This window comes from Hyperolius riggenbachi, chromosome 2, assembly GCF_040937935.1.
Source record: "Hyperolius riggenbachi isolate aHypRig1 chromosome 2, aHypRig1.pri, whole genome shotgun sequence".
Classification (NCBI taxonomy): Eukaryota; Metazoa; Chordata; class Amphibia; order Anura; family Hyperoliidae; genus Hyperolius; species Hyperolius riggenbachi.
Genome location: NC_090647.1, coordinates 370168339 through 370180576, shown reverse-complemented (window position 1 = coordinate 370180576; position 12238 = coordinate 370168339).

Genomic DNA, 12238 nt, shown 5'->3' with positions numbered 1-12238 from the left:
ATGCAAAATTATCTCCTAGGAGAAACTTGAGAAAAAGTGAATTAAATCAGGCCTTTTACAGTTGCAGTCTTATGTCCCTAGACTCACTTAGGTTAGTTTTGGGAAGGACATAACTTATCTGTATGTTTTTAGGATTTGGGAGGAAACTAGAGCCTGGAGGAAAACAATACAAATGGGAAAAACATGCAAACCATATGTCAGATTTGAACTGGGGATGGAGGCACTGCAAGGTGAGAGTATAAAGCCATAACTATTTTTTACACACATATTTAAATGCATCAGAGACACCCCCTTTTAGTATAATGATGTCATGATCGCTGCTGCAGCAGGTATTGCTGGAAGTAGTAGTGCTGCAGCTCAGGCAGTTCTGATCTCTTTCCATGCAAGCTGCATAGCTTTGTCTGCCTTTCCTTGCTGTCAGCTTGTGACTGATTATCATTCACCTGTGTGGGAATCTGCATGTCTGCTCCCATTGGATGACCTCAGTATAAAGATCTGCTTCCTGCAGGACTCCTCGGGTTTTCATAGCTTCAGTTTAAGCCTGTCTTGCTGTTGCTTCAGCCCCCGATCGTGTTTCTTGTTCTAAAGATACTTTGCTGGTCTTTGCATCATATATTGGTTCATTGCCAATATATATGCATACCAGCACGTTTATTATTTTCCTTGTATTCGTGTTACGTTGATACATCAGTGTCGCTGATGTATACGTACACGAACTGTTTATATCCTGTGTGCAGTTAGTCAGCTTCCAGCACGTTTTGGTAGGTTGCGCGTATCGTGATCACCCGTGCTGAGTTAGTTTCCCTGCTCCTGGTTCTGTTTGTGGATTGCGTTCATCTCTGCGAAGAGATAACGAATCCTTCTGAATCCTGTTCTGTTACCGTTTGTGGATTGCGTTCATCTCTGCAAAGAGATAACGAATCCTTCTGAATCCTGTTCTGTTACCGTTTGTGGATTGTGTTCATCTCTGCGAAGAGATAGCGAATCCTTCTGAGTCCTGTTCCCTGTATTACTCCTGTCCTAGTCAGAGTTCCTGCTTATGTCATATATCGGTTCATTGCCGATATATACATATGTTAGTCAGACGTTACAAATAGTTTCATTGATAGCTGTAATTGTAATACGCTAGGAAAACATACTTATTGTATTTTTGTCTGTGTTACGTTCATCTATCTTGATCCTGCTATTTCCGGACTATCCTGTCCTGTCTTTGTGAGGCACGCCATCGCTGCAAACGCATTGGCTGCCTCATTCCAGTCTGTCTTGTTGTGGACGCTTGCTGTCACTAAGTAGCGGCTAGCTAGCAAGCGTTCATTCTGTCTACCTGTCCTGATCTCCTCAGTTCTGGTTTATGCGCTCAGCGCTACTTTGCGCCAAGACGTTATAGCGAAAGTATTGTTTGTGGCTGTCGGATCTGCACCGGCTCTGTGCACCACAATCTCCTATTGGAGTCAGTCCTCCCCTCCACTATACTAGGGATAGCCTGTTTCCTTGTGCTAGTGTGTGTACCTCCTTCACGTCAGCTCATGCGTTGCATGCTGACTGTGGAGAATACACCACCAAGCCTTACAAATGAACATTAGTGATGGCAGAACATTGGCCAGGCAAACGGTTCCAGGTGAACAGTCACCATTTGCCAGCTCACGTTAGAAGCAAACAATACTCGTGCCCACGGTTGCATGGATAGCCCTGATCACAAGTACGACTCCGCCCACTTCTGAAATTGACTCATGATTATGAATAGAAAGGGATATCCGACTCAAGTGCGGTTTTGAGTCAAATAACCGCATGTAATCACTAATCGCGAGTCGGTATTCGTGATTAGAATCCCACCAACTTTAATGGTTAATAGCAAAGCCCCCTTACATGCTTGAAACTCTGGCTATCCCAGCCTGCATGGGGGACAAGGGGTTAAATATGCTTGGTAGGGGGGATCCCACATCATTTTTTATTAAAATTTCCCACCCTCTGAACATAAACATTTAAAAAAAAATAAGAAACGATGCCAGGGATCTTTATACAGCCATATTGTAGCTGTATATCGATCCCTGGCCAAAGCGTTGCGGCTCCAGAGGGGTTTCCAGGGGGTCCGTATGTACTGGGAACCCCGTCGGGAAATTCATTGCTATTTCTTTTGATATATGTACATTTACACTACCGCTAGGTTGGCAACATTAACTGTCATTGACCGCATTTAAATGTGTACTTTTTTACTTTGAAAATGTAAAATCAATTTTCTCAAATACTATAGGTTTTTTTTTTTCTTTTATTTCTCCTTGTTCTCACTGTTCTTCTTAACATAACCTGCAGGGTTATCGGCGGGTTTTGCTACACTAACTATAATTTACTGCATTTAAAGGACCTCTGTCACGAAAATCTTAAAATTTAAAATATATGTAAACATATACAATTAAGAAGTATGTTTCTTCCAGAGTAAAGTGAGCCATAAATTACTTTTCTCCTATGTTGCTGTAGAAATCTGACAGATCCAACAGCATCTCCTCATAGGGCTACACAGGGATTTCTTTATTTTCAAAATGCACTTAGTGAATGGCAGTTGTTCCATCCAACTGCCAAAAAAGTGTACGGTGAGAAGGGAGGCTGGCCAGTATCTTTATAAAAATCTTTTTCAGGGAGTGTCTTTGTAAAGAATAAGGGCCATGCTGAGAATCCCCTATAGAAAGATGGACTAGCCCAAAACCTGTCATTAAAGGGGCACTACAGCGGAAAACTGTAAAATTTAAAATATGTGCAAACATATATAAATAAGAAGTACATTTTTTCCAATGTAAAATGAGCCATAAATTACTTTTCTCCTATGTTGCTGTCGCTTACAGTAGGTAGTAGAAATCTGACAGAAGTGACAGGTTTTGGACTAGTCCATCTCTTCATAGGGGATTCTCAGCAAGGCTTTTATTCTTTATTAAGATATTCCCTAAAAAAGATTTAAACAATGATGCTGGCCGGCTTCCCTGCTCCCTACACAGTTTTTTTGGAAGTTGGACAGAGCAACTGCCTTTCACTAAGTGCTTTTGAAAATAAATATATCCCTGAGAATCCCCTATAAAGAGATGGACTGGTCCGAAACCTGTCACTTCTGTCAGATTTCTACTGCCTACTGTAAGTGACAGCAACATAGGAGAAAAGTAATTGATGGCTCATTTTACTCTAGAAAAAATGTACTTCTTATTTGTATATGTTTGCCCATATTTTAAATTTTACAGGTTTTCGCTGTAGTGCCCCTTTAATGTCAGATTTTCACTACTTACTGTAAATGCCAGCAACATAGGAGAGAAGAAATTTATGACTCATTTTATTCAGGAAGAAACATACTTCTTCAGCGTTGCGTAATATGTTGGAGCTTTATAAGTACAATAAATAAATAATAAATAAACTTCTAATTTGTATGTGTTTTAAATTTTAAGATTTTCGCGACAGTTCTTTTTTAAATGTATACTTTTTTCCTTTAAAACTTTAAAATCAATTTTCTCAAAAACTATAAGGTCTTTTTGAAAAAACTCCCCCTTGTTCCCACTGTTCTTTTTCAGAATCAAAATCAGAATCAGAATTCAGAATCAGAATTTATTTCGCCAAGTACAACGGGGGTTGTACCCGGAATTGGTTTTGGCACAACAGGGTCAGGAGTGGTGCAGTAAAAATAGTGTTGCATTAAGCTTCAGTAGTTACAGCAGATATACATTAGATACGTACAGTACATACAGTAGATACAGTGCAAATACAAGTGCATATACAGTACACATACAAGGCATAGATACACAAAGCTTAGCTAGAAGGATATAGAAAAGATGGACCCAGGAAAGGACCAGGGGGGTTATCTGCTGCCATCTGTGGCACTCAAACGCTTCTTCAGCAACGATTGAATCAGATGCCCTCAATCCATCTGTGGGAAAGAGAGAAGCCGAGAGAATGAAGAAAAACAAGACAGAGAGAGAAGGTGAAAAAAATGATTCCCATAAGGATTGCGGCATGACCTGGCAATTTATGAGTCCTGTTTGGCTGGTCTGGTCAATTTTGCAGAGGGCTCCATGGCGACTATGGATACTAGCGATGTACAGGGTTGCCATCAGATGGAATTGGCATCAACGGAGGTGGGAGAGCTGCAGCACTCAGGCTGGCCTAGTAGTAACTGTCTCCCGCACGTGGTTGGAAATAGTGCTTGGATGCCATGCAGTGGCTGCTGGGCTGCGGTACAGGCCCAGAGCCTGAATGGCGGAGTCTGACCTGATGCTCTGATGGTGGCTCCCATTGAGTGCAGTCCTGGATTTCTCTGTGCTGCGCTGGAAACCTCCATGTGTGGACTGGGACTGCATTGGTCCTGCTGTGGCATCCTGGTGTGGCGGTGGAAAGAGTGTTGGGAGGCAGCGGTGAAGAGACACAGTTTGTCCAGGATGCGAGGCAGGAGCAGTGGTGGTGTGTGTTGGATCCCCCTTTGTGCCAGAGCCACTGCATGAGCACTGAGGACTGGGTTCCCTTTGCGCTGGTGTTATGGCTGATCGTGCTGCCCGCCCTGAGAGGAAGCTGCTGCTGGAGCCGGATACCCGTGTCACGTGGCCAGGATCAGCAGAGCGGACATGTGGAGAGCTGCTGAGCACCAAACAAATGCGGGTGCGGGGGAGCCCGGCCTCTGGCCATGCGCCCGCTGGAGAGCAGGGCGGATTGTGGACCACACAGATGGTTTTGGCCAGGCATACTCGCAATTAAGGGGTGAAAAGAGAAGTTATGTGCCAGAGCCCTGTGGCCGTGGCTGCTGACCCAGCGCCATCCTGCAAATTTGGTGTTTCTAGCATGTAAGGGGGCTTTTCTATTAATCGTTAAAGTTGGCAGGTTTTTAATAGCCAATACCGACTCGTGATCCCGAGTAACTCGTGATCACAAGTCTGGTAACGAGTGTGATCACCAGTGCATTAGTGATTGAGAGCTGATCACTAGTGCCTATCTTGAACTCGTGATCACAAAAAAACAGCTTGTGTGTAATGATTGGTGTCAGCAAGCACCGCTATTCTGATTATTGGTGATCTGCAGTATCACCAATAATACAGATGCTATACCTGATTATATGGTGATCTGCAGAATCACCAATAATGCAAGTATAGCGTGACACGATACAATCGTACGCAAGAGGGTGCAATAGAGTATCTCTATAGGGCACAGAGATACAACCTCCAGCAAGCTGGAACGGCAGACAACAATAATAATATACAGTGTAAATACAAGTCTGTGGAAATATCCACCACACCGTAATTCCTCAGAGGTGTGGTTACCTCTGAATGGGAACCCTGTGTGTGAGATCCTCCAAAGGACGGAGTGGAGGAGTCTCGGCCTCTAGCAGCAAGGGTTTGCTAGTGGCGGTCGTCTCAAAGAGGCCAGCCTCTGATAGAACCCTACAGTGGGAGACGTTCCACTGAAGGGAGAAAGGTCAGACAAAATGAGGTTCGGCAACAGATCAGGCGGCAGCAGTACAGAAACGTGAGACAAGAGAATAGTCGGAAATCAAGCCAATAGTCGATAACGGTACGGGCTGGCAAAGTACAAAATCAGGAAGCAGAGGAGTAGTCAAGACAGGCACAGAATCATACACGATAAATCAAACAGTAATAATATGTGTATATATTGGCGATAAACCAATATATAACACAATATCAGAGACAAGGCTGACTAGGTCTGAGTGCTGACACAGGGTATCGCAAACACAGACGAAGTGTGACTGAAAAGCACTTCCTTATATACTGCCTGGGAGAGAAGTCTCCACCCCAGGCAGGAACCAATCAGAGCAGGCTAAAATGTCAGCCGATTTCCAGGTCAGCTGACACGCTTCCTAAGAGTATAAAGGCATGTCTGTCGGGCGCGCCCGCCCCCTAGAGGCGAGATGGCAGAGTCCTGGTGAGCAGCATGCTGGTGAGTTTGGAGCAGAGTGCTCGGACGGGTTTGCGCAGCGGATGCGGACGAATTTCCGCATCCCGCGTTGGAAAGTCCGCTTGCCGGATTGTATGCGACCATATTTCCGCAATCCATCCGGCGTTGCGGATTTTTCATTACATCGTGATTGTGAGTTATGTGTGATCACGAGCTCGTGATGACCACCACCAATCATGAATTTGTGCACAAGAAGTCACAATTGTGCATGAAAATTTGCGATTGCACGTGAAAACGCATGCAAAACGCTAGCGCGGCCATGATATGAGTTATCACGGTTTAGTGAATCAAGCCCATAGTGTGGATCCGGCCTTAGTTAAACAATGTGTAAGCATAAATAAAAAAATGTAAATCTAAATATTTGGGATTTCTTAAATTGGATGAAAATGATTATATTTCCCCCTTTAAATTAAACATAAAAAATCACTTTACATGTGTTTATTCTTACTGATCTGCTTCAATAATTCAGATAATTTATCATCACTTATGTTTGGTTTTATGCATCCTGGATCAAATAAATTTCACTTTATAACATTAGAGAAATTTTGAATTTTACTGCTAAAATAAAATGATGAACACTTTAGCATGGGGCATTATACAGCCGTGAGGGAGTTAAAATTCACCTGGATGATAAGAGAGAGTGAAAGCCACTTACATCAAGAATAAATACATTGTAGACAGTTAAGTGGAATTTTTTAGGACTTCATGGACCTAAACAGACACTCATTAGACAGCAGTTCTATTCATTAGTGCTCAGGGACACATTAAGCTGCCACTAAGAACAGACAATTCTTTCCCTACAGTTGACCAAGCTGTATTAATGGCACCTTGCATACCTTGATATATGGGTGTTAATTTGGGCTGTCACTATGTGGACTTCTGGATTAATGAGCTACTGCACTCACATTAGGCAGCCACATTTGGTAAAATACAAATCTATATATTACTTAATGAAGCATTTTATATGGTTTCTAAGCAGTTTGCAAAAATGAAGCACCCATTCTCATAAATTAGAGAATCTCCAGTGATGGTTATTAAAGAAACTACAAATAATTACATGCTTTATTTTTAAGAAAGTTATTTGTTATAGCCTAACTCCAGGGCAAAGGCTTAGAACCATTTTCTTTCCTGTGTCCCTCCCATACAAGAACTCTGGAAATCTCTGCTAGAATGACAGAGAGAACAAAAATGTAATGTTTTTGTACAATGAAGAAGAATTAGAATTCCTGACCAGTGTCCTTAATTTCTTGTCCCAAGGACCTCTAGAGCTAAAATTAAAGCCATGTAGCTCTATTAAGGTCCCATGGACAGGAAGCTGGGTAAAATCTCAGTAATGATAACTTACAATTTTCAAGACCCTTTCCACATTATCCCGAATGAAAATAATTAATTAGAGCTTAACCACTTGCCGACCGCACACTCATACCGTGCGGCGGCAATGTGGTAGCTGGAGGACCAGCGACGCAGATATGCATCGCCAGGTGCCTCCCTAATTAATCAGGAAAGGCCGCTCGTGCGAGCGGCCGTTTCCTGTAAGATCACGGAGCGGGTCTCCGTGAATAGCCTGACTAAACTAAGACTAAATGTAAACGCAGGAGACGTATGTCTCCTTTGTTTACATTGTACGGCGCTGCTGCGCAGCAGCGCCGTAAGGCAGATCGGCGATCCCCGGCCAATCAGCGGCCGGGGATCGCCGCCATGTGACAGGGGACATCCTTTCACAGGCTGCACAGGACGGATAGCGTCCTGTGCAGCGCGGATCAGCGAGGGGGGAGAGGTAGGAGAGGGAGGGGGAATTTCGCCGCGGAGGGGGGCTTTGAGGTGCCCCCCCGCAACATGCCTGCCCACCGGAGCGATCAGACCCCCCCTGCACATCATCCCCATAGGGGGGAAAAAAGGGGGCGATCTGATCGCTCTGCATGCCACCTGATCTGTGCTGGGGGCTGCAGAGCCCACCCAGCACAGATCACTAAAACCAGCGCTGGTCCTTAAGGGGGGGGTAAAGGCTGGGTCCTCAAGTGGTTAAATAGGGATTAACTGACATTTTACATAAAATCATTTTCACAGCAACAATTAAATTGCTTGTACATTTCCCCCCATTTTTTTTCTAATTTTTGTTTTGTTACATTGTAATGATCTGGTTCTGCCACTTAAATCAGCTGTAATGTTTGAACAACAATTTCTATTTTTTCTTCAATCTCTTTGAACACATCTGTATGAAATCTGTTTATTGCCGTGCTACTGATGGCTAAGCTTTCAAATGTTTTCAGGTAATTTTATTGATGGCATGATCAGGATCAACAGAAAATCATAGACTTCCGGTTCCGGCGCCCGCATGGCGGCAGCGAGAGGAGAGAGCTCCGGCTGAGTGTCAGCTAAAAACCCCCTGAGCGGCATACAATTCACTCGCGGGGACCGGACGCGGGGTGACACTGGTGAGGGAAGCATCCGAAACCCTCAGACCGCTGCATGGACCGCTACCTCACTCGGTCCAACTCTGCTACGCAGTCACCCGCGGAAGACACCACAGCAAAGATGGCGGGCGCAAAGAGTGCGGTGAAAGCCACTCCAGGCCGCACGCAGGCCAAAGAAAGCATGCAGAAAGATGACACAGACTGTGACACCGATTTGGAAGACAGCGAGAGGGGTAAGAAGGGTGACCTCCAAATTGACTATAAAAGGCTGGCTGCGGAGGTGGGAAAGGCACTGGCCCCTGACATCCAGGCCACAATAGAGAAGGCCCTAGCAAGCTCCTTAAAAGTGATAAAGCGGGACATAACAGATCATAAAAAGAGAATCTCTGATATTGAAAAGCACTTAAGTAATTGTAAAGATGAATTGCAAAAAGCAAACAACACCATAGAGCAACTTCTTCATGACAATTCAGCAGCACATGTACGCATAGAGGATCTGGAAAATCGATCCAGGCGCAACAACCTGCGGGTGGTGGGGGTAACAGAGGACATTTTGCCTACGCAGCTACATGAACTTTGCTCTGTACAAATCCCGAAATTGCTAGGCCTCCCAGAGCCACTTAAAGTAGAACGAGCGCACAGAGTGGGCCCCCCAAAAAGCAAAAATAAAAAAGGCCCCCCGAGAATGGTCATGGTACGATACCTCGACTATGCAGACAAGGTGGCGTTGATGACCGCCTACAGAGCGCAAAACCATGATCTCGCAGTGAGGAGCCATACAGTGCGCCTTTTCAATGACTTTTCCGCAGAGGTGTCACAGAAGCGGAAAACTTTTAACAAAGTATGCAACACTCTATTCAGCAAAAAATTGAAGTTTGCACTGATGTATCCAGCAGTCATGAAAATCACTGACCATGAAGACAAGATTCATACATTTGATACGCCGGAGCAGGTGGAGACGTTCCTGACTGCACTAGATGCAGATACAGGCTCACATTCAAATGATGCAGCCGATGGAGAGTGAGAAACGTAAAGATGGCTGCTGCTCTGGCTCTCAAGGCATAATTGCCAGACGTATCAGCACAAAATAAAACCGTACTGCTGGTACGAACAATTCATACAAATTCACAACTGATACGTCCTGACAGGGCAGGGAAAGAAGTGCCTTGCACCCGGATTGGGCCCTAGGGACTAAACCTGCGGCCATCCATATTCAAAATGATTAGCAATAAGATAGCAGCACAAATGTGGGATATACAATAGCCCAATCTATAGCCAAATGTGTAAATTTATAGACTAAAATGTTTAACTGCTGAAATGTACTAAGCATGTTTTGTTTAGCTTAGCAAAAGCCTATATGCCATTTGTCATAAGATAGCTCGGGGGGGGGATGTTAAATTAGCTGACTGCTCCTTTAACGTTTAAGGAGAAGATACGCATGCGGGGAAGAAGAGAAGTCACTGAACGCAAGTTTTTTGGGGTTATTTTGGGGTTAGGGAGGGCTAAGGGGTTTCTGTTTTGGTATCTCTCAGCACCAGGAACGGTTCCAATAAGTATGATTATTAAGCTGCAACCTGAGACGTACCCTTTATGTAGATCCATAAAGTAAAATGAAGTTAATTTCATGGAATGTAAAGGGTCTGCAGTCCCCAAACAAGAGGTCGCGAATTTTACGCCACTTAGGCAAATACAAACCCGATATCTGCCTATTGCAGGAAACACACCTAAAAGAGGACCAATATAAGTACATGACAAAATTTTGGGTGGGTGAAGTTTATGGTTCACCGGCAGTAGAGAAAAAAGCAGGGGTTATGATTCTGATCAGCAGAAAGCTTAACTGCAAAGTACTAGGGCATGAACATGATACAGAAGGCAGATGGTCCAGGTTGCAGCTTCAACTGGCAGGGGAAGTGATTATTATTTACAACATATATGGCCCCCACACGGAAAATGGGAAGTTTTATCAAACTATACAGCGTAAGCTTCTGGCAGAGCAGAATTCACAGATATTACTAGGGGGAGATTTCAATACGGTACCGAACCTCTGGGAAGATAGAAGTCATCCCAAACATTCTCTAAAGCACAGAGATAAATTTATAGAGCCCCTCTTAGAGGCCTGCGATCTAATTGACACATGGAGATATGCCCATCCATCGGAGCATGACTATACTTTCTACTCCCCGACCCATAAGACATTCTCCAGGATAGATCTATTCCTTATACATAATCGACTCACTCCCAGAATGACAACAGCATCTATTGAAGACCTAATTATATCTGACCATTCCCCAATTCTTTTAGAATTGGAGGACTCATATCCCAGAGGTTCAGATATTGTGTGGCGTTTCCCAACAGCTCTATACGGCAATGAGGAGTTTGAAAGCAAATTAAAATTATGGTGGCAGGAATACACTACGGAGAATGAATTACATACTGGTGACCCGGTTCTTTTTTGGGAAACCGGAAAAGCAGTGATAAGGGGTAGGATTATTTCACACGTATCTGGAGCAAAAAAGCAAGCTCACAGAAAGTATGCACAAGAATTAATTAAAATAAGGGAAGCATATACCAAATTTAAACAATCTCCGTCTGAGGAAAACAGGGAGAAATGGCAAGAGGCAAAACTTAAAGGGGATATATGGCTCAAGCTGCAAATTGAACTACAAAAACCATATACAAATCTCACCTTCCATAAATATGGTGAAAAGGCGGGAAAATTACTAGCAAACATGGCAAAGGCAAGAGGGAAACCCCAGCAAGCCATGCAATTAAAAAATAAAACAGGGGAGCTTCACTCAAATCCCAAGATCATTAATACAATTTTTAAAGATTTCTATGAGAAGCTATATTCCTCAAATCATCTAAACTCCACACGATTAGAGGGTGCCATTGCCAATCTCCCAATTGGAAGACTGACGGAAGAGCAACTAGTTAGCCTTAATGCTGAGATAGGAGTGGGGGAGGTCAGGGAAGCGATCACGGGCTTGTCAAACCAAAAATCTCCAGGACCTGATGGGTACTCTGCTGAGTTTTTTAAAATATTAAAACAAGATGTAGGAGACCACCTTACCAGATTATATAACCATATAATGGAAAATGCGCAATACCCTGAAACGGGAAAGACGGCATATATTAAATTGCTTCCAAAAGAGGGGAAAGATATGTGTGAGGCGGCTTCCTATAGGCCTATCTCCCTTATTAATCAGGACGTCAAGATATTATCGAAAATTCTGGCAGACAGATTATCTCTTCTGATGCCGGGGCTTATACACTCAAATCAAGTGGGGTTCACACGTGGGAGATCAGGGGTCACCAATATAAGAAAACTCTTAACAATATTAGAACATGTACGTGCATATCCCAAGTCATATAAAACAGCAGCTGTCCTTGTGCTGGATGCTGAAAAAGCTTTTGACAGTGTGGAGTGGGATTGGATGTTTGGGGTCCTGCAGAAAATGGGTTTCAATGGCCCCTTCCTACAAGCAGTACAAGCTATGTACCTGGGACCCAAAGCCAGAATAATGACGCATGGTTTTCTCTCAGAATCTCTCGTGATGCGCAGAGGAGTAAGGCAAGGATGCCCATTATCCCCCTTATTGTTTAATTTAGCCCTAGAGCCATTGGCAGCTCTTTTAAGAAAGCACATTCGGGGAGTCCAAGTGGGAGAAGTGGAAATCCAGCAGTCACTCTTTGCCGATGACATACTCCTCTTTATAGATAACCCACTGACTCAAGTGCCCCAAATATTTAAAATACTAACGGAATTCTCATATCTATCAGGGCTAAAAATTAATAGAGACAAAAGCGAAATAATGCCCCTCTCAAAATTAGCTGACACTAGATCATGGCCCGCCTTGGGATTACGGGTAGCTTACACACAGGTGAAATAT